The sequence below is a fragment of the Trachypithecus francoisi genome, unplaced genomic scaffold (genome assembly GCF_009764315.1).
Source record: "Trachypithecus francoisi isolate TF-2019V2 unplaced genomic scaffold, Tfra_2.0 Lachesis_group10, whole genome shotgun sequence".
Lineage (NCBI taxonomy): Eukaryota > Metazoa > Chordata > Mammalia > Primates > Cercopithecidae > Trachypithecus > Trachypithecus francoisi.
The window spans coordinates 79,935,987-79,958,616 of record NW_022681455.1 but is presented as its reverse complement, the minus strand read 5'-3'; the positions used below and the strand labels follow the sequence as shown (position 1 = coordinate 79,958,616).

The window sequence follows — 22,630 nt, the reverse complement described above, 5'->3', positions numbered from 1 at the left end:
TTACTTTCCACCTCCCCTCCCATTTCAAAGAATGCACTCCTGGCCATGTCTGGTGGCTCACGTCTGTAATCCCAGCACTTTGGGAGGCCGAGGAGGCCTGAGGTCAGGAGTTCGAAACTAGCCTGGCCAACATGGTGAAACCCTGTCTCTATGAAAATACAAAATTAGCCAAGCGTGGTGGTGCATCCCTATAATTCCAGCTACTCGGGAGGCTGAAGCAGGAAAATTGCTTGAACCCAGGAGGCACAGGTTGCAGTGAGCCAAGATTGTGTCACTGTACTCCAACCTGGGCAACAAGAGTGAAACTCCATCTCAAAAAAAAAAAAAAAAAAAAAGAATGCACTCCCTGAACTACATGGGGTCTACCAGTACTAGCAGTTCCTAAGTGGCTTGTTCTCTTCCTGGCCTCCAGGTCTTGATACACACTATTTCCTCTAACTAAAACATTCTTCTAATTTCTTCACCTGGATAATTTCTCCTGGTCTTTAGGGGCTCAGCTTAGACATTGTCAATCCTGTGAGCCTGAGCAGAGTTTTATGCCCTACAGTGGATGGATCTCGTAAGACATGATATACTCACTTTATCAATGGACAGATTGCACAGGATTTGAAATGCCTCCACTAGCACAAACTCCTCAGGGGCCCAGCCTGGGACTTTTCCATCCCTGACTCTTCAGCACCTCACAGAGTGCCTGGCACCTTGGAGATTTTCAATAAATATCTGTTGAGTGAATTACTATATTTAGAAAAGCAAAATCCTGTGGCTCAGTGCTTCTCTAACTTTGATGCGTTTAGGTATTATCTAGGGATAGTGTTAAATCAGATTTTTTTTGAGACAGGGTTTCACTCCCATTGCCCAGGCTTGAGTGCGGTGGTGAAATCTCAGCTCACTGCAACCTCTGCCTCCAGGGCTCAAATGAGTCTCCTGCCTCAGCCTCCCAAATAGCTGGGACTACAGGTAAACACCACAGCATCCAGCTAATTTTTGTATTTTTAGTAGAGATGGGGTCTCACCATGTTGTCCAGGCTGGTCTCAAACTCCTGAGCTCAAGTGATCTGTCTGCCTTGCCCTCCCAAAGTTGATGAGATTATAGGTGTGAGCCACTGTGCCCAGCCTAAAATCAGATTTTGACTCCGTAAGGCTGGGATGGAGTCTGTATATTTCCAACAAGCTCTTAGTTGCTGGTCCGTGGACTCACTTTGATGAGTAAGATGTTGCAGATGCTGTTGATCCACTACCCAGGTCGTCTCATCTCACCATTCCCACTAAAACAAACCTGATCAGTAGCAACGACCAGCATCTGTAACTCTCTGCTTGAGGTCTTTCTCTGGCGGCTGGAGTATATTGGGTTTATGCAAAATGGAGGTGCCTTAGAGTTAATGCTCCCCAGAAGCAGTCATCAAACAGTGACTGAAGCATATTGTGAATAAATCCCTCAACTCCCTTGTCCCCTGGCTGGAGTAGCCCTGGGACATTCTCCACTGTGTCTCCCGGAGTTTCTCAATGGAATTGTTTCCGTTGCCCACATTGGTGACCTGCTTGATAGTGCATTTGCCATTTGCTTTCCTGCCTTCTCTATCTAACTTCCATGCCTCTATTTGTGTTTCTTGGGATCAGTACTTAAATACGCCACTGGTAATCACACCATTCTCCCCTTTCAGGGGAAACAAATTTAAGTCAGGTCCTTAAAACTTTAGCTGTCTGATCTGTCTGTCCTCAGGCTTTCACCAGGTATCCATTCATTCATTTATTCATTCCACAAATGGGCAAGTAATGAAAGATCCATCAAAACTTGAAAGTAGGGACTAATTTTATTCTCTTCTGTGTTGCTGTTTTCTAGCAGCAAAGGAGGCAAAACTATGCCTCCTAAAAGTGTTGGTTGGTGAGGGAAGGAAGGAAGGAAGGAAGGAAGGAAGGAAGGAAGAAAGAAAGGAAGGAAGGAGCTAACTAATCTGTCCTGACTCCTCGAACCCCACCTTGAGCAAGGTGGGTGGAGCTCTCCAAGCAGAGGTGAAGAGCATTTCTGAGAGTAATAGTGTTTGAGCTGTCAGACAAGTTCAAATTTCCTTTCTTCCAATTTCTCCCCAGGATACTTGAATTATCTGTGCCTCAGTGTCCTCATCTTTAAAACCAGGCTATCAATGGGACCTCTTTTTTTGGTAGAGTTATTGTAGAGATCAAATGAGATCATGAATATTGGCTCCCCAAAACATGCCTGACACGTTGCGCTCAGAAAGTAGCAGATCCCATTACTGTCAATGTTGACACTGACTTCCTCCATTAAGTCCGCTCCTGTGCTAAAGCCTTTAAGACTGTCTGAAATAGAGTCTAGAACAGAGACAGGTGGCAGATTTAGATGCACAGTCCCCAAAAGGAAGCTCCCCTTCCTTCCTCCTTAATGTGAGTGGCTTTGCCTGTAGCAGCAGAGGTTCTGCCTGAGTTCAAATCCTTGCTCTGCTACTGGTAACTTTGGACAATTACTTAACTTCTCTGCACCTCAGTTTACTGAATTTGTATAACAGGGATAATAATGGTGCCTTATACTACTAATGCGATTGTGATGTTTAAATGGCATAATGCATACAAAGTGCCTGATAAATAGTAAGGGTGCAATAAATGTTTGCTGTTGTTATTATTATCATTACCGTAATTATTACTAGACCCAGGGAAGCTACAGGGCTTTCAGGCGGTCCTGCCAGAGTCTGCTCCTAAATGTATTCAAGACTACAAGCTTGACTACTTTTCCTTGACTGCCAGCTTTAAATGAGCTCTTCATTTTCAAAGGATACATTTGATAAGTTTGTGCATTTGCATGCTGCCAAAAGCCCCCTGTGGCTTCTACAAGTCCAGATTATTCTGTTTATTCCTTCAGTCACAGCTGTCGTTTATCGTGCGGAGGCAGCTCGTTTATTACGTCTCAGGCATCCCAGGCGCCTGCTCAGGGTAGCCCTGTAAACTATATCTGCCTGCCTGTGTCACCAAGTGAAATGCTGACAGTGGCACCCACAGTACTGGTCACCAGCAAAGGGGCCTGAGAAAATGTCGGGCTGAGAAATTCCTGGGAAGGGCCCCTTCTTTTCTTCCTGCCAAGCACCACAAACAGTGAGAGCCGACTGTTTCGCTATCATTTTTCTGAATTGGTACCAACAGCTGCTTTCATCCTTCTACAAGACAAACACTGTCGTTTCCCTGTTTTATTATTAACACATTCTGGCATAATTGCTTGGGCTCTCAACTGTGACCTGTTAGAGATTCACTCAGCCGTGGAATTTTCCAGGGGAATACAGCGTCGTAGTTAAAGACTGCAATATGCATTTTTCCCAACCAAATCTATTTGCCTGTAAGCCCTCAAGTCAAATCTCATGTTGAATTTGTTCAAACATAAATTAATAGTTGAATTTACATAGATTTAATGTCATATAATCTTTCTGGTCTGGGAATCTATATTCAAGACTAGATGCATGAGCTGAGATATATCGTGTTTAATGCTGAAAATAATTTTAAGCCCTCTGAAGCCCAATCCTCTTGCACATTACTAAATCAAAGCAGCCAATCCTTTCTAACAAGACCACACAAAACCTGCTGCTGCCAACTAATAAATACACATTTAGGATTTGGGCCATGTGCATGGGTTTATTTTAATTTTTTTTAAATAAAGCACAAACAGGCTGGGAGTGATGGCTCACGCCTATAATCCTGGCACTTTGGGAGGCCGAGGCGGGTGGATCACGAGGTCAGGAGATCGAGACCATCCTGGCTAACATGGTGAAATCCTGTCTCTATTTAAAAATACAAAAAAATTAGCTGGGCGTGGTGGCGGGCACCTGTAGTCCCAGCTACTTGGCAGGCTGAGGCAAGAGAATGGTGTGAACCCGGGAGGCGGAGCTTGCAAGTGAGCCGAGATCACGCCACTGCACTCCAGCCTGGGTGACAGAGCGAGAGTCCACCTCAAAAATAACTAACTAAATAAATAAAATAAAGCACAAACAGCTTTCACATCCCAACCCACAATGACACAGACACTGCTCATTTCTCATTTTTTTACATATTTTTTGAAACCAGTTTTGCTCTGTTACCCATACCACAGTGCAGTGGCACAGTCATAGTTCACTGAATCCTCAACTTTCTGGGCTTAAGTGATCCTCCCACCTCAGGGGCTAGGACTACAAGTGGGTACCACCTCACCTGGCTAATCTCTTTTTTAATTATTTCTAGAGATGGGGTCTTGCTATGTTGCACAGGCTGGTCTCAAACTCCTAGCCTCAAGCAATCCTCCTGCCTCAGCTTCCTAAAGGGTTGGAATTATAGGCACAAGCCCCTGTGCCCAGCCACACGGTTCATTTTTGAGGCTTATTGAAAGTGCTTAAGATAAACATCCCTTCAATAATATCTACATAAATGTCATTTGAATAGACCGCATTCATGCATGCTGCCAATACTCACTAGGTCCCCAGGATACCATTGGCCTGGGAACTGGACATCCAGCAGTGAATAAACCAATGAAGTTTCTGCTTTCATGGAGCTGACATTCCAAAAGGGGACTGATAAGAAAATAAACACAAATAAATGTGTAATATGTCAGGTGGCAATAAGTGCTCAATAAGCACAGTGGAACAAGGGGTTAACTTTTGCTCCTACAAGAAGGCATGACGGCAATACAGCCAGCCAATTGTAAAAGGTGATCAGGAGCTGAAAGACAGGGGCAGAGAGCCATGCTGATCTCCAGATACCATAAACTGTTATCAACATGATGCGGCTATTCCTCCCAAGAGATGGGGCCTATTTCTCTGTCTCCTTGAATCTGGGTTTGCTACTGCTCAAAGCAATGTCACATAAAGTAAGCATGACCAGTAAAACGCAGGAGAATGGTTTTGTGCCAGTCTCTGACCCTGGGCCCTAAATGGCCTTGCAGTTCTTGCTTTTATTCACCATTTTGGAACCCCAGGACCACCATGATGCAAAGAGACTGAGGTGTCCCAGTGAACAGCCAGCACAGTGGCCAGACAAGTGAGTGAGGCACCATGGACTGTGGGAGGACTGCAGCTGCATGAATGAACCCAGGTAAGCAGAACAGAAGACTCACTCCACAGAGACATGCAGAATAATATATCAGTGTTGTTCTGAATCATAAAGCTTTGGGACATTTTGTTACGCAGCACTAGCTAGCCACAACACCAAGACAAAAAGTGTTCCCAGAAAAGAGAATAGTCATGTCAAGATTCTGAGGCACCTGTATTTGGTAAAGAGAGATTCAGCAAATCACAAAGTGGCCATTGTGGCTGAAAGAAAATGTGCATGAATGTATGAATTCTCAACCACGCTGAGCAATTTCTAAGGAATTCAGAGTGCCTACTCTATGAACCCTTACAAGCAGCGGCTACTTCTGTTTCCTACCATCCTCATACCCCAGTAGCTGCTATCAATTGAGGTATAACTCTTGTTACTTCAATTAATCCCCATGGCAGGATTTTCCCAGTTTAGAGATGAAGAAACTGCTAGTTTCTTTCCCAGCTAACCAAATCTACCCAGCTAGTGAGTGGAAGAACCAAAAACTGTTCTAATTCTAAAGCCCATGTTTTAATCACTATGTTTCCTTAGCTCCCAACCCTTATCCCCCACTTTATGCTCATTGGCTGGCGTAGTTTCTTCCAATCCCACTCTTTTCACTGCAGGCATTCTTGTAGTAATAATGAGCCTAAGACACTCTAGAACAACATTTCACTTAATGCCAACAACTCAGCCTACCTGAATGTGATCTTTCAGGCACAGCAAGTCTAGCTCAACCAGCTGGATGGTTTGAGTCCATTCAAAGTCACTGTTTTAGCCAAGTTAACCTAAATACTGTGCTCCTACCGAATTGCCAGGATGCCTGTCTCCCTCCGCATTGAACCCACACAGCTACAAGCACGTTATGCCTCTCTCTCATGTTATTCCTGCCCTTAGTTTATCGTCTGTACTTGCAAGTGCGTTGTACTTTAACAAAGCTTGTATGCTCAAGCCATAGCCGCCAATAAAACCAAGAATTCTAAGAAGGTGCAATAATTTAAAGTAGACCCATAAAATTGGCTGGTCTGGGACTGACTAGTGGTGAAGGTTGAAGAGAGTTCTTTTTTCTTTTTTCTGTGTGTCATTGATGGAGAAATGGATTATACTCAGAAAACAAAGGCTAGGGACGAACTATTAAATTTGTAGTTGACAATATATAAGCTTCATAGACATCCCAAGGAGGAATGCTGAGACTAACCAAGTTTAAGGTATTGAAAATTATTTCAAAGAAGGGAATGTCCAATATTGCAGAAGATAATGTATTCTTTCTAGTACTGAAAAACCAGGCTGGCGTGGATGAATAATTGAGGCGTTTGAGGATCACAGGAATGCTCTTTGGGAATGTATCAGGCAATGTATTTAAGAAAAACAGATTCCAAGCATATTTATACCCCAGCCAGCTGAGAAAAGGATGTAAGGCTCATGGTATATTATTCCCTGAGCACTTCTATCCAGTTTACTGTCATGTTCCCCAAAGTGTACAGACTATTTGTAGAAAACTGCAAAAGACCACATCCTGCAATGAGGTATGCATGGCACCTGTTAGATTCATAACTAGAAATAACAAATTCCAATGGAAAATATTCTGTTATTAATTCATCATTTCAACAAACCTTTCTTGAGCATTGATTATTGGATCAGCTCCACATTGACTGCTAGAAATACAGCATTGCCCCTGTTCTCAGGTAATTACTACCTAATCAGAGGAAGAGACTTGTTAATGATGCTCATAGAGTGCTCTGAGTACTATGGGAGATATGAATGGGTGCTTTGCAACCGCCCAGGAGGTTGGCTAGCCCATATTGCAGGACAGAGAGTCAGGAAAAGGGTTGATCTGAAAGAGTTTTCTGAACTTAATGACACTAGGTGTGAGTCTGTTTTTTGAGATGGAGTCTCGCTCTGTCACCAGGCTGGAGTGCATTGGTACCATCTCGGTTCACTGTAACCTCTGCCTCTCGGGTTCAAGCAATTCTCCTGCCTCAGCCTCCCAAGTAGCTGGGACTACATGCGCGTGCCACCATGCCCAGCTAATTTTTCTATTTTTAGTAGAGACAGGGTTTCACCATATTTGCCAGGCTGGTCTCGATCTCTTGACCTCATGATCTGCCCGCCTCGGCCTCTCAAAGTGCTGGGATTACAGGTGTGAGCCACCATGCCCTGCTGATGTGAGTCCTAAAGTAAAATTTAGTCAGACAAAGAAAACAGGGACCGACATCCCCCAAAGTGAAAAGCTTGCTTGAAGCTCAGAGTTGGGACATGTGCATTCATATATATGGAGAACATGGTAGTTACAGGAAAGCAGGCAGGAGATAAAATTAGAAGGTCAGAGTGGCCAGGTAATACACTGCATTGTGTGTCAAGTCTGGGAGATAAGGCTTTGCTTGAATGGATGCCAAACATAAAAAATGCTAAGAATGATAGGAATATATTAAGGAATATACACAATGATAGGATACATTAAGAATGATAGGAAAATATTCAGTGAATAAACAATGTATTATAGGGAACCAGCCTCTTTCTGTTTCCCCTTCCATCATTTGTAGTATGTTGGCTTTTGTCTTTGGTACCTATCACTCACTGCCAGATGGATGCTCCAGCTCCAGACATCACAGCAACATTCAAAACAAGAAGGAGGGATAGATGCAAGTGGCATTGGCCCTTCACATCTCTTTATCAACAAGTCAAAAACATTCCCAGCCCCCAACAAATGTCTACTTACCTCTCAACATCCAGAACATGCCACAAGGTCCCTACCTAGTTTGCAAAGAAGGCTGGAAACATATTAAGCTTTTCCAGCCATAAGAAACAGAAAAATAAATGTTTGTGAATGGTTTAGCCAGACAACTGTACCTCATGTGAAACTTACAGCAGAATTTTCATTTTGGAAGCTAAAAGGGAAACACTGCCAAAAGCTATGGAGAAGCTACAGATTTCCAGCCCTCAGAGGGTCCTGAGTATAATGATGTGGGACGCGGAGGGAGCCGCATGAAAATGCTCCTTCATGTGAGCAGAAGGCTTTTTGTTCAGAAACCGGAAGGCTGAGGGGGATTACTAACATATTCAGTAAGAATAATCAAACCTGGAAAAATAATGCAAGATCTTGATGGCACAAACATGGACTTCTCTACCAATTGCTGTAATTTTATAGTAATATTCAAGTAGCACATTGGAGCTTACAACATAAATAATTACGCTTTGTCTTATTCAGTCCTGTGGTAACCTGAGAGGTACAGAAAACTAAATACTCAGGAACTAGAAGCAGTAAGTCTTCCACCCAAAAGTGACACAGGTAGCAACTGTCAGAAACCAAATTCAAACCCAGGATATATGGTACCATATCCCCAGCACCACACTATCTCTTTGACAGAATAGCAAACAAATGTAATGATATCTACAGTGTTTGATGCTGTAAACATATTTAGAAGTTAAGAGTAAAAGTTCTGACCAGGCCCGGTGGCTCATGCCTACAATCCCAACAATTTGGGAAGCCGAGGAGGGAGGATCACTTGAGCCCAGGAGTTTGAGACCAGCCTGGGCAACATAGTGAGACCCTGTCTCTATAAAAACACAAAAAATTAGCCAGGCATGATGGCATACCTGTAGTCCCAGCTACTTGGGAGGCTATGGTGGGAGGGTCACCTGAGACTGGAAGGTCAGGGCTATAGTGAGCCAAGAACATGTCACTGCACTCCAGCCTGGGTAGCAGAGTGAGACCCTATCACAAAAAAAAAAAAAAAAAGGATCTGAACTCTCGAAGCATGATAGATCTCCAAATTTGCCTAATCTTAAAAAGTTTTCAAGAGTAATTCTGACTACACAAATTTCAACCTCAGCATTGACACTAGTATCCAATGTCCCTGTAAGAGGAGGCTGGCTGCATTCTTTCTAAAGGCTGCTGTGAAGTGGACATAAAATGGTGCATCTAACATGCTCAGCACATTGCCAGACACAGAGGAAATGCTCAATAAATGTTTGTTGATTAAAGAAACTGAAAAATAGCAAGAATGGTAATGCTGTTTACTATGTGCTAGACACTGTACTAAGTCGTGGCATGTATTAACTCATTTAAGTTCATTAGATAATTCATCATATTTGCCCCATTTCATAAACACGCTCTTTTCTTTTTTTTAAAAGATGCTTTACCTAAGTTGATTTATTTTTTTGTAGAGATTTGCTTTTCTACTACAATGAACAACTTTTTGCTTAATGCGAACAAGTCATCAGAATCACCAAACTCAGTGATCTTGAAAGTGTCTCTTAGTAACTAGACAATGAGAATTTTCTAAATTTTTCTGATTTTCTTCAAACTAAATGTCTTGTTTCCATGGAAAAGTTATAGGACAAAGCACTAGTGTTACATTACTATTCTAGGATCTTATTGTAAAATACACACTGTACACAAAAAAATAATTCAAAGATTTTAAAGTGTGATAACCACAAAATAAGAAATATAAAAACTGTCTAAAGACAACCTAAAATACTGAAGAAAAATATTTCTAAAGAGTTGTCTGGGGTGCAAAAACACACCTTTAGCCAGTGCACTGTATTGACTCTCGTGTATAACAATGGGATGTTACTCTGTTTTAGGTACCATCTTAAATTTCTAAGACTCAGACCACCACCATGCATATATCCCTGCCAATCACAGGGCTCTAGAGATTCCTAGTCTGATGCTTGGTACCACTTCTGATGCCCTGTGTCCCACACCAAAGCTATCACCAGCTCATCCACCAGAGTACACAATTCCAGATGGCAAGTGGAAGATGGAACATCGTTCTTCTAGATTGCCTTGCTCTCCTAAAAGTTAAGACCCCCTCATCTAGAACCCTAAGGAGTCTGAATCAGAATAAGCCTAAGAAATAGTTCATTCAAATGTTTTCTGAGAGCGAAGAACACAGAGGCCCAGAAAGGAAAGGCATTTGCTGAAGGCCACACAGCATGTGAGTGGCCCCTGTGGACCCAGAACCCAAGCTTCCCGGTGCCAAAGTTTTACATGACTCTGTGCTGACTTTCTCAAACTGTTCTCCCCTTCATGTGTCATGATCCTTCCTTCAGCTGCATCAAAATCCAAAGATAGGGAAAGGCTACTTCATAGATGTGAAGGGCCCATCGGAGGAGGAGATGGGAGAGTCGTTTGGCCCAAGTCATGCACTTCCAGTGGGCTCCAATTTGAGACCTCTCACGAGTGTTCCAAATGCGGTGATGCACTTAGTTATATGCTAACATGACAGGTAGAAGAAAAGGTGCATTCCAGGGGAGGGACTAGGGTGAGGGAAGTGAAACACCTGGGATACAAAATTGAAAGAAGCGTGATCCTGAGAGTGAGTGAGAGCCCCCTTCAATGTTATACCCTAAGAGCTTCACTTTCCTCGTTTTGGTTCCAGCCCTGGTGCGTCCTACAGCTTCACACTTGAGTCTTGCAACCGGCCTTTGGTGTGTGACTAATGCATGTATTTTAAAATAAATCTTCTAATCATCATGTAAACAGTGTGACTATATTGCATCGCATTTTTTATTAGGAAAAGCATTAAATGTAAGCAGTGGACAGATGCCACCATTTTATAACCTTGTTTTGGCATGTCATAATTTTTTAATATAACAAAAGCCTCAGAAAATGCAAGTGCCCTGAACTTCTCAAAAATTGAGATGCGTCGAAGCACCAAAATACTTCTTTTTCCCTCTGGAGTCTGCTTTGGACTTAGATTCCTCAACCCCTTGCTTCCCGTCCTCCATCTTCAGTCCTAAAACAGCACTTTTTGCCACAACCCCGCAACCCCCGAACTCCCAATTTCCACAGCTGCTTCCCCATCATCTTCCAAATCTGACCCCTTTCTCCCTCACCCCTCATCTCCTCCCAGGGATGTTTTCATAGTGGGTTCTGTTTTATGTGCTCCCTCCTCGCACCACAAAGAATTTCATCTACAGGGTTTGTGGAGCTCCGTGTAGGGACCCCTATGGGGCTTCATGCATAATTAATGACAATTCAGCTACACATGTTTTCTATTAGCAATTCAGCCTCTGTTAGGACTTTTTAAAACACACTTTGCAATTTGCCAAAATTCTGAGAGACATTTATAGAGGAAAAATTCATAAAAGCACAGAATGTCTGAGGTTTCTGGAAGGAGGCTTTAATGAAGAATTTCTCCCTAGAGGAGCATTTCCTGAAATGCTTTCTGCTCTGTACCACAAGTTTCTCCAGATGAGTAGGAGACTAAATCGCAGGTCTCCTCAAAAACAATGTCAATGGAATGCATTTTTTAAAAAATGGTCCCAGGTTACCATAACAACCAAGGTTCCAACATCATGTTGACTAACTGCAAAGTGATATGATCAGGAAGACCAGAGCAGAGAACAAAAGTATCAGGTTGCTATAGCAACTGGATATACAGAAAATGGAGTTGTTTCAATAGGGAAGTTTTCCATGCAAAAGTACATGTAAAGCATCCTTCTACGGTGAACGATTATCCAGGAAATTTTTACATTACCCAAGAGCTGTTCCATCATTTTGTTTGGATGCCAAAGCTCTAAGACGCTGTATAACATACAGTCTGAAAACTTAGTGACTGTAAACAATAGCCATTTATTTATCTTATGAGTCTGTGGGCTGGCTGGGAAGTTTTGCTGAACTGTGCCAAGTACAGGTTATATTAGCTGGGCTATGCTCATAGGATTTCAGCTAGGCTTGTTCTGATGTCTGCAGCTGGGAGCTGGCCACTATAAGAAGGCATCAACCGTGATTACTTCACTTTGTTCCATGTAGTCTTTCATCCTCTAGCAGGTTACCCTGGATGTGCTTTTATGGAGGAACAAGGTTCCAAAACAAAGCCAAGTCTCAGAAGATCCCTTGGTGCCTAGGCTCAGAAGACCCCTTGGTACCTGGGCTCAGAACTGGTAAGTGATCACTTCCACCACCGTCTATTTGCTAAAGCAAGGCACATAGATAGCCCAGATTTACAAGGTATAGAAACAGATACCATTTCTTGTTGGGAGAGGCTGCAACATCCTATTCTAAAGAATGTGGGCTGGGTGCAGTGGCTCACGCCTGTAATTCCAGCACTTTGGGAGGCTGAGGCAGTTTGATCACTTGAGCCCAGGAGTTTGAGACCAGTCTGGGCAACATGGAGAAACTCTGTCTCTACAAAGAAATATGAAAATTACCTGGGCATGGTGGCCTGTGCCTGTAATCCCACCTACCCTGGAGGCTGAAGCAGAAGGATCACTTGACCCCAGGAGGTTGAGGCTGCAGTGAGTTGTGACTGAGTCACTGCATTCCAGCCTGGGTGACACAGCAACACCCCATCTCAAACAAAATACATAAATAAAGAATGTAGATATTGGCAGAAGTGGAGAATTGGGGTCATTTTTGCAAACAATGTATCAAGATGCCAACATTTACATATAAAACACCCTTGAAATCATACACATAAGTTGGAATGCAAAAATCAAACAATTCACCTACATATTAAAAGGCATTTGGCTTCCAGAGAGCAAAACAATATCAGAAAAGGCCAAAATACATCTCGTATGCTAGATACAGTTTCCAAGGATGTATTTTCAGGATTTTGTACTTGTTCTTTAATTTCAATCCCTTCCTTTAAAACTGAAAAGTCAAGCGACCACTTGAGCCCCGAAGGGCCTATAATTGAGGTCGGAGATGAAGTTGCCTGAAATGTTCATTCACCTACTGAATGGAGAGGGGAAGTTTAGGGAGGTGATTAAAAGTGTGGACTTCAAAGTCAGATGGCTTAGGTTCACACTTTCTTTCACACTCTGAGTGGTTATGTAAATTTGGGGAAGTCCCCTGATGTCTATGGTGCTCAGAACCCTCACCTGTAAAATGAGGCTAGAATATTACTCTATTTTATTGATCCTAAGATCTACATTTAACTTTTTAATACAGCTGACATTTGGTGTACCACATCGTTGATGTCATGTCACAGTCAAATATAAAATAGTTTTGTGTCCTACAACTGATGGCATCTTAGGGTCACTGAATGTGGCAATGCTTTCCTCAGGGGACTGGGTTAATCTGTGTGGACTGATTAGAATAATGTCTGTCCCCAGTAAGTGCTCAGTAAATGTGAATTAGGAGGAGGAGGAAAATACACCTTTGGAATACATGCTGAAGGGTTATAGAGGTAGATATGCAAAGTATGTGCATTCAAGTTGTACAGAGTTTGAATATTTGAAAGTGAAGCACAGTCTAAGTCTATTCCAGGATTACACTAGTCTGTTCTAATGCTGCTAATGAAGACATAGCCAAGACTGGGTAATTCATAAAGGAAAGAGCTTCAATTGTGACTCACAGTTCCACACAGCTGGGAAGGCCTCACAATCACGGTGGAAGGCAAAGAAGGAGCAAAGTCACGTCTTGCATGGTGGCAGGCAGGCAAGTGAGACCATGTGTAGGGGAACTGCCCTTTATAAAACCATCAGATTTTGTGAGACTTATTCACTACCATGAGAACAGCATGGGCAAGACCCGCCCTCATGATTCAATTACCTCCCACCACGTCCTTCCCATGACACCTGGGAATTATGGGAGCTACAATTCCAGATTTGGGTAGGGACACAGCCAAACCATATCAGGGATGTTGTCTTTTCTGGAGATGTGAATAAAGCTGAACTTCCCTAATTATTGGTTAGTGCCAGCAGCGATTTTTCTTGACTTTATTTAACATCAACCCTAGGAGGACAATTTCATTTTCCCAAGTTCAGAAAGAGAAAACAGAATCAGTGAGGTGGCACAGGGGTGGCTGGGAAGGGGGAGTGGGAATACCATACTTAGGGTCACAAACTAACTTAGTGGCAGAGAAAAGTTATGCCCAAATATCTTTGGCTCCAAATTGTTTTCAGTCATCTCCCTTGGGATACAACCTAGCAGAGAAGGGGACCAATGGATGACACTATTATTTTAGTGCTCAGAATTATGCATTCAAAATGAGGAGGGGCAGCAAATCAACGCTGATTCAGAACTTCTCTCTAGGAGGTGGTTGTAAGCAGCTATTTTGTTGGACTCAGGGCTGGAGACTTTGAAAATAATATTTGCACAGGAAGCACGTTTAGATATTTTATTTTTATTTCAATTGCATTTTGTTTGGAGGGTATGTGGAAATGTTGTTAAGTAGAGATGATGAGCGACAAAACACCCCTCTGGGCAACCAGTGCAGCCTAAAAAATGGTGCTTAATCCCCTCTACCTCTCAAATTCCCATGCACTTACAAGGACCTTCCTACCTGATCTAGCTCCTGGGAGTCCTCATATGACTCTATCTGTATCTGCAGTCCTGTTCCATGGCACAGACTCTGCCAATGATTATTTACTACATAAAATTTGCTGATGCCTACACAACCCCACAGGAATTCATTCCATATATAGAACTGATGTCCACAGAACAGATGTCCCTGAGCATTGCATACTGCAAAGGGATCTCCTTCCTTTGGTCATAGAAAGAATGTAGAGTGAGGCTCTCATTCTCAAGTGAGATGCACGAAATTGTGTGGAATTCTGCGGTGCCAATTAGGCGGGAGAAATTCGGCACTTTATTCTACCTGCTCTTCTGCAAGTGCACACTGTCTTTCTGTAATTAACCTTTGGAGTGTCTCAACACTGCAGCTGCTGTTGGTGAGTCTCATTTACGTAAGCGACAGGTTTGTGTTGGAAGTCACCCAGGTTTCTTGCAGATGCTCAGAGAATGAGTAGATGGAAAGAGGAAGAAGAAAGGAAGAGAAGGAAAGAAGAAGGAAGGGACTGAACAGGGAACAGATTAAAACTTTTCACCTTTGTTCATTTCTTATGTAGAATGTTTCATTTCCTCAAATAACAGATAGTACAAAATGATGCAGTGATAATAGTCTTGCTCTCGAGAACATCATTAAAATGTTCCATCTCTCTTGCAAGAGAATACTGTTCCTCCCACCTCTTTACAAATTCCTTTTTAAAAATTTTTGGCCAAGAAAAATAAGTTTTATATGATAGACATGTAGGACTTCCTTTATCTGATAATTAGCTCACACCCCTTGTATTGTTTGTAAAAACTCTTAACCATCTCTGCTTTTACCCCACATACAGGTGTTCATGTCCTAAGTAAATCACTTAAAAAGCAAGTCTCCTGTTGAGTTGTCTTACTCGTGCCTTGCATTTTAGGGTTCATAGTGAAGACTACCCTTCTTTATGAGATTGTAAAGATATGGCATATCATACAATAGGCAGCTGCATAGATCTCACGTCCACCTCTTTTGAATAACATAATGTCATAAAAATGGACAGACATGTGCCTTATTAATGTATATGTGATGGGCAATTATTTTGTCATCCTGTTTTGCTCTTTTCTATCACAACTAAGAAGCCAGTGCAAGGTTTTGGAACTTGATCTCTAATTTTCCTCTATCTGAACTTCTCCATCTAGACTGTCAGTAGTCTAAGGTGTGATTCACTTCTTACTTATACTCAATCTCCTGTGACTAGGCTGGTGTAGAGAGGCTTAGAAACTAAGAATTCTCAATAAATGTTGAAATTCATAAGAATCATTTTGCCTCTGCTCCCTCTTTATCTCTTACTTTGTGGTTTACTCTATGCTTGCTGACTGTCCAACCTTACTGGACCATATTTTATTTTTATCTTTTTTCTTTACTTTTTTTTTTTAGTTCAGGGGTACAAGTGCAGGTTTGTTACAAAGGTAAATATGTGTCATGCAGGTCTGTTGTACAGATTATTTCATCACCCATTTATTAAGCCCAGTACCCATTAGTCATTTTTCCGTATCCTCTCCCTCCTCCCACCCTCCAGACGCTGAAAGGCCCCAGTGTGTGTCATTCCTCTGTATGTGTCCATATGTTTTCATCATTTAGCACCCACTTATGAGTGAGAACATGTGGTATTTGGTTTTCTGTCCCGTGTTAGTTTACCAGTGATAATGGCCTATAGCTCCATCCAAGTCTCGGCAAAGGACATGACCTCATTCTTTTATATGGCTGCATAGTATTCTATGGTGTATATGTACCACATTTTCTTTATGCAGTCTATCATTGATGGACATTCAGGCTGATTCCGTGTCTTTGCTATTGTGAATAGTGCTGCAATGAATATATGCCTGCTTGTGTCTTTATAATAGTATGTTTTATGTTCCTTTGGGTATATACCCAGTAATGGGATTGTTGGGTCAAATGGTACTTCTGCCTTTAGGTCTTTGAAGAATCATATGAATAAAAGCTTAACATCATTGATCATTAAGAAATGTAAATCAAAGCCACAATGAGCTACCATCTGGAATGTATTTTAATTCAACCTCAAATTCACTTTACTGGTGATCATGGTATGAACAGCCACATAATTAAGACTACAATCCTGCTGGGCATGGCAGCTCACGCCTGTAATCCCAACACTTTGGGAGGCTGCAGCAGGCGAATCACCTGAGGTTGAGAGTTCGAAATCAACCTGACACAATATGGGAAATCTCATCTCCAATAAAAATACAAAATCAGCCTGGTGTGGTGGTGCACGCCTGTGATCCCAGCTACAGGGGAGGCTGAGGCAGGAGAATCACTTGAACCTGGCAGGCGGAGGTTGCAGTGAGCCAAGATCACGCTATTGCACTTCAGCCTGGGCAACCAGAGCAAAACTCCATCTAAAAAAAAAAAAGAAGACTACAATTCTAGCTCCTGCCTCTGCTTCTAGGCCTTCTCAGTCCTGGCCTACACCATAAATGCTATCTGAACCACTCTGGCTGACTTCAAGTTTCTCCTTAATCTGGTCCTATGTACCCTGTGTTTTTCCCAGCAGTCCCTAAACATCTTCCGTGACATCTGTGTGCTTCACTGCGGCTTCTGCACGATGCTCAGTCCTCCCTCTGGGACTTTGCTGGTGGTCTACCCCACACCTAGCAAGCCTCCCTTCTGCCCTCTATACCCTAAGCACCTTGTTAAACATTAAGACAGCATTGGAAACTTTTTTTTTTCTTGGATAGGGATTAAAGGTAACATTTAAAAACCGAGTTTAGTTTAAAAGATTTCCATCATCTCTTGCAAGGGCGGAAGATTTGGCTACACTGGGCATTCCCTCCTACATGACATCTATCGGAGAGAGATGAACAATGGCTGCTTTCTTAAAGAGGGTTTGTGCTGTCTGGCTCACCATAGTCCCCACCACGTAGACAGCACATATGTGGACAATGGCCCCATTTACTCGTTTATGTTACCTACCTAGCTTCTTATATATTTTAGTCGTGAACCTAATCGACTCCCTAAGATCTAATTTAAGGCCATTTCCTCGAGAAAGTGGATCCTGACAGTGTTTTAGTTGTCTCCCTGAGGGAGTAGAAGATGTTAATTATCAACATGAATGTCCTAATTTACTGGAATTTACTAGTTACCCACGGCTTTGTGGCATCTGGAGGTTCATGACTGGCATCCAAACAACACTCTGTGTCCCCAGCCCATGCAATCAGCTGGGATGCTTCACACAAGAGAAAGGTTGTATCAGATGCCCTTTAACATGCTTGCCAACTCAGCTTAATATGGTTCTGTGAGCATCTCCCCTACCCATTTTCTTTCTTTATTTTTTTAAGAGACAGGGTCTTCCTCTGTCACCCAGGCTGGAGTGCAGTGGTGCAAACATAGCACACTGCAGCCTCAAACTCCTGGGCTCAAGCACTCCTGCCACCAAACCTCCCAAGTAGCTAGGACTATAGGTGTGCACCACCACACCTAGCTAATTTTTAATGATTTTTTGTTTTGTTTTGTTTTTTCAGTAGAGACAAGGTCTCCCTATGTTGCCCAGGCTGGCCTCAAGCTTCTGGCTTCAAGTGATTCTCTCACCTCAGCCTCCCAAAGTGCTGGAATTACAGGTGTAAACTACTGTGCCCAGACTCATTTTCTCCTTATCACACATACATGACAAGGCTGAGCATGGTCTCATTAGCTGAAAACGGATAGGACAGACAGGGAACAGACAGAGGCTATAATTCAACCAATGGAAGGGGTTGGGGAAGATGCTGGAGATGATAGAAATGCTTAGATCCAGCTCTGGGTTACAAGAGAAAGTCAGACTTTCCCAGGAACTCTGGGAAGTATGGAGAGATTCATGCGATGAGCTCAGCACAGGACACCAGAGTGTCCTGGCATCAGCAGCATGAGAGCAAAGTATGAGCCTTGACAGCAGGAATCATGGCAGGGGAAGCATTTAGAAAGTTCATTCTGCTCTTTGACCAAGTATTGGTTAAAAGGAAAGCAGTTGAAACTGTAACCAAAGGAGGCATATGCTTCCAGAAATATCTCATGAAAAAATATTGCAAGCAGCAGTAGCTGTTGGATCGGGCTCTAAAGTGAAGGTTGAAGAGATTCAAACAGTTAGCATGAAAGTTGGTGATAAAGTTCTCCAACTTTGGTGCCAGAATATGCAGTGAAAGTTGGAGATAAAGTTCTTCTCCCAGAAGATGCAGGCACCAAAGTGGTGCTAGGTGACAGGAATTATTTCTTATTTAGAGATGGTGACATTCTTGGGAAGTATGTAGACTAAAATAGATCACTATTGAAATCAACATGAGCTCATGCATTCCACTGAAGTTCTGAAATCTTTCATCATGTAAATAATTTTCATGCCACCTTTTATAATAAATGAATTATATCTAAACTAAAAAAAAAAAAAAAACTATACCAATAGTCCATGATGCATGGCAATGAAGATGATTCCAAAACAGAGGAAGGTGGGCAAGGATGCAGGCATTGGGCCAAGGTTCAGGTACAATTGTTTCATCCCTGGGATAAAAAATGGTTGAGTAAGGCAAAGTAGGTCCTCATTTCACTGACAGCACCCAATATATTATCATGGCAGAAATCTCGGTGAGAAGAACAGGCAAGACTCCCACTGATTAAAGTTTAATGTGCCCCAATCATGTTGCCAAGCACTGTTGACAAAGTTGTGACTACCCCATTTTATAGATGAGAAGACTAAGGCCCAGAGGACATTAAATAGCACATCAGAACTGGATCCAAGAGTTGAACCAGCTCTGTGTCTGATTCCAAAGTGTCTTTCTCTAAATGCTTTGAGTTGGAAGAAATTGAGTTGAATTTGGACTTGGGGAATGCAGCCCTGAGATAGAAATTTAATGGCTGAATAACGGGGATGTGCTGTTTTACCCACTCAAAGCTCATTCATCTTTTTCTCCATTTTTAGCCCACATACTTCAGGTAGAACTCCATCAGCAACTCCAGATGGTGGAACACATGATGTAACCTAGCTAGAATATTTCACCTCCCTCGCCACAGAATGATTCATTTCAGGATGAGCACATGACCTAAATCAGTCCAACTAGGGTGAATCTTGACCTTTATAGGAGCCACCAGGAGAAAACAAAAACAAAAATGAAAAAAGCAAGCTTCTTTTCCCTTTTCCCTATGGAACTTGGATAGGAGAATTTGAAGATATAGTTGCTGGTTCCATCTTGCCACCATGAGATTCTATCTGGTCGGAGAATGAAGTCAACACAGATATCTGAGCCCTGAGATTAATAAAGAAAAAGAAACTGATAAACAAAGCCTGATGACATCATGTGAGCCCCTGAGTCAAACTACACTTAGAGATGGAATAACTTATCCTTTTCATATTCCTGAGTTAAGAAACTCCCAGCCACTTAGACTAGTTTGGTTAGGTTTTGCGTCACTTCCAATAAAAGTCCTACATTAATTCTGGACAAACAGTAAAATCAAAAGTAGGCCAAGTTCCACAATTTCTGGCCAGGATTCTTAAATCTACCCCCCTCCTGATCATAATTGTTCCTGGTGCTCATGTGTAGCCAAGATGGTCAAGGAAAGTTTGAAGAAAGAAGAGATGTGGAGACATGGAACTTAGTAATCCTGGCTATTCTCTGCCATGACTAACACTGCACTGTAAGCCAGGACCACGCCATTCAGCAATAAGTACATGCTGTATAATGAGCAATCTCCTGTTAAAGGAAGACAACGTGTTTTCCACAGTCATGCTCAACTAATTTATTAGTGCTTTTTGAGATGGCAAAGAGGCATCTGGCTAAAGTAGTCTGTGGAAATGATTTAATTAGATTGAGAAAAAAGTAAGAAGAAAGATAAGAGGAACTTTGACAAGTTTCTACATCAAACGCTGTTCAAAACACTGCATCACCATGGGGTTGGGACGTGTGTGCATTTTGCCATGAATTTGCTCATAAACCGGTAATAGAGAAGAAATAAACAAGCCCTTTAGAAGATGGGAACTTGTAATAAGTGAGACTCTTCAAAGATCAAAGACAGCATTTGTCTTACTAAACATCTTTATAAAATACTGAGGATGTACTGTAAAGTAAAAAACCTCAATATGTGGATAGCAGTGAATTCTTCCAGTTAGTGAGAAGCCAGAGGAATTGGAATCCCCAGCCAATCAGTAATTAATGACTGAGGAGTTAATTACAAAATCCCAGCCAATCAATCGCAGGGTGGTACTTGAAATGTTGCGGGCATTTCTAGACCGAAGAAAACTAGAAATTGCTGCTTTATGCCTCAGTATAGTGTCTGGGAGAACACCGAACACATATGAGGTGCTCAATCATTATAAAAGTTTTTATACCAGATTTCAGATGACCTTGGCTATCTCCCACCTGAATGGGTGATTGCAGAACTATGCTGAGAAACAGTCCCAGTCCCTGTCACAGCTAAGTGTCAGTGCAAAGATTTATGAGCAATGTCTGCTATGGAAAAACAAGCAGATGGCAATGAAAAGATGACGAGTATCTGAAGACTGTAAAATGTTGAGCTGTTGGATAGCAGGAAGCAAGGAAGTCAGACAGCAGTGTACTTCAGCAACTCAGTGGCCACCAGCAAGTCCCTGGAGCAAGGGAGTAAGACGAGCTGGTGCAGAGTTGAAGTTAATCTGGTGGCAAAGCTTTCAGTGAATGTATCCTTGCTGTTCATCCTACTTTACCAGCTGTGGACATCCCAAAGACTCCAGTAAAAGGACAACACAGGTCAAGCTCGAATGACTGCACCTGCTTCCTGGGGCTCCTGAGTCCTCTCATATCTTAGGAAGCTTGAGCAGTCATCTAATCTTTCTTCGGAGCAGGGCTGGGTTTCTCTGATTTGACCATAAGGAAACTTCTAATGCACAGACTCAGGGTTCTGACAACAATCAAAACAATCACAAGTAAACATAATAGTAATAGGCCTGGCGTGGTGGCTCACGCCTGTAATCCCAGCACTTTGGGAGGCCAAGGTGGGCAGATCATGAGGTCAGGAGTTTCAGACCAGCCTGGCCAACATAGTGAAACCCTGTCTCTACTAAAAATACAAAAACATTAGCTGGGCATGGTAGCAGGCACCTCTAACCCCAGCTACTCGGGAGGCTGGGGTAAGAGAATTGCTTGAACCCAGGAGGCGGAGGTTGCAGCGAGCCAAGATTGTGCCACTGCATGCCAGCCTGGGCGACGGTGCAAGACTCCATCTCAAAAAAATAAAAATAAAATAATAATAGTAATAATAATACTGGAGCATTTGAAAGACATTAAAATGTGTTCACCTTCCTGGAGTAACCCATTTAATCCTGTCAAAATCCCAGTGAGGTATCATGATCATGATCTTCACAGATCAGGCTAAGAGGGTTTCTGTGTTCTGCCTGCTTCACACAGTCAGAGGAGGATGGAGATGGAAACCTGGCAACTATTAGTCATGCTGTTCAATCAATGAATTAATGAATTGACGCAGTTAATTAATTTGGGTTTTCTTACCCAAGTTTTCGTACCATGCCTATTTTTCCAGTATAGGTAGCTAAAGGATCCTCTCCACTTTACTTTATTTCATTCTTAGGCATAAAAGATAATGTTTTGTGAAAATGGTTTTGCCTTTTCTGGCTTGGTTATTTTCTGTAAGCAAATCAGATATCACACTCTGTGATCAATATTCAAGAAAAAGTGAGTGAGACAAGGAGAGAGGAGGGGAGGTAAGAAGCGAGAGAAAGCGGACAAGGGGAGGGAAAGAAAGGAGGAAGGAAAAAGCCCAAATACAGCCCCACCTCATTTGCCTTCCTGAATCCCTGGACCTGCCACTCTGACAAGGCCTCTCCCTCGACTCCGCTCTGCCATGGCCTTTTCCCAGGTCCCAGGTTCTGCCTATGTCTCATTCTTTGAACCTGAGGCTTAGGATCGCTTCTTTGGGTTTCTCTGCTTGATCACACTTGAACTCATCTTTTGAATCACATTCTTTCCACCTACCTTGGCAAGGTGTGACCCTCAGGCCTCCCACCTCAGTCCAAGGCTTCAAAGCCAGAACCCACCTTCCTCCCAACCCCCAGGTTGGAACTGCGACAACGAATGGGGCCAAGAAAATCATCCTCCCTTGAGAGTCACTTATTTGAACTGATCGTCAGGACACCAGGAGCCAATTCAGCAGTTCCGCTTCCAGGACCTCACCCATTCCCTTTCCCTCTCTAGGCCTGTTTCCCTATCTGCAACAGAAAGGGATTGAGTCAGGTGTTCTGACAGTGCTTCCAAAGCCAAGATTCCAGAATATCTGCTTCCCTGTGGAACAAAGTAGAGGCAAAGGATACAACAGAACCAATTCCTAGCCAAGTAGATTCGCCTCTG

At 42.6% G+C, this 22,630-nt stretch overlaps 1 pseudogene; it reads left to right on the top strand.

Moving 5' to 3' along the window:
- The first annotated feature begins 18,209 nt into the window (after nucleotides 1–18,209).
- LOC117087553 lies at nucleotides 18,210–18,634 on the top strand (annotated as a pseudogene).
- The last annotated feature ends 3,996 nt before the right edge of the window (nucleotides 18,635–22,630 follow it).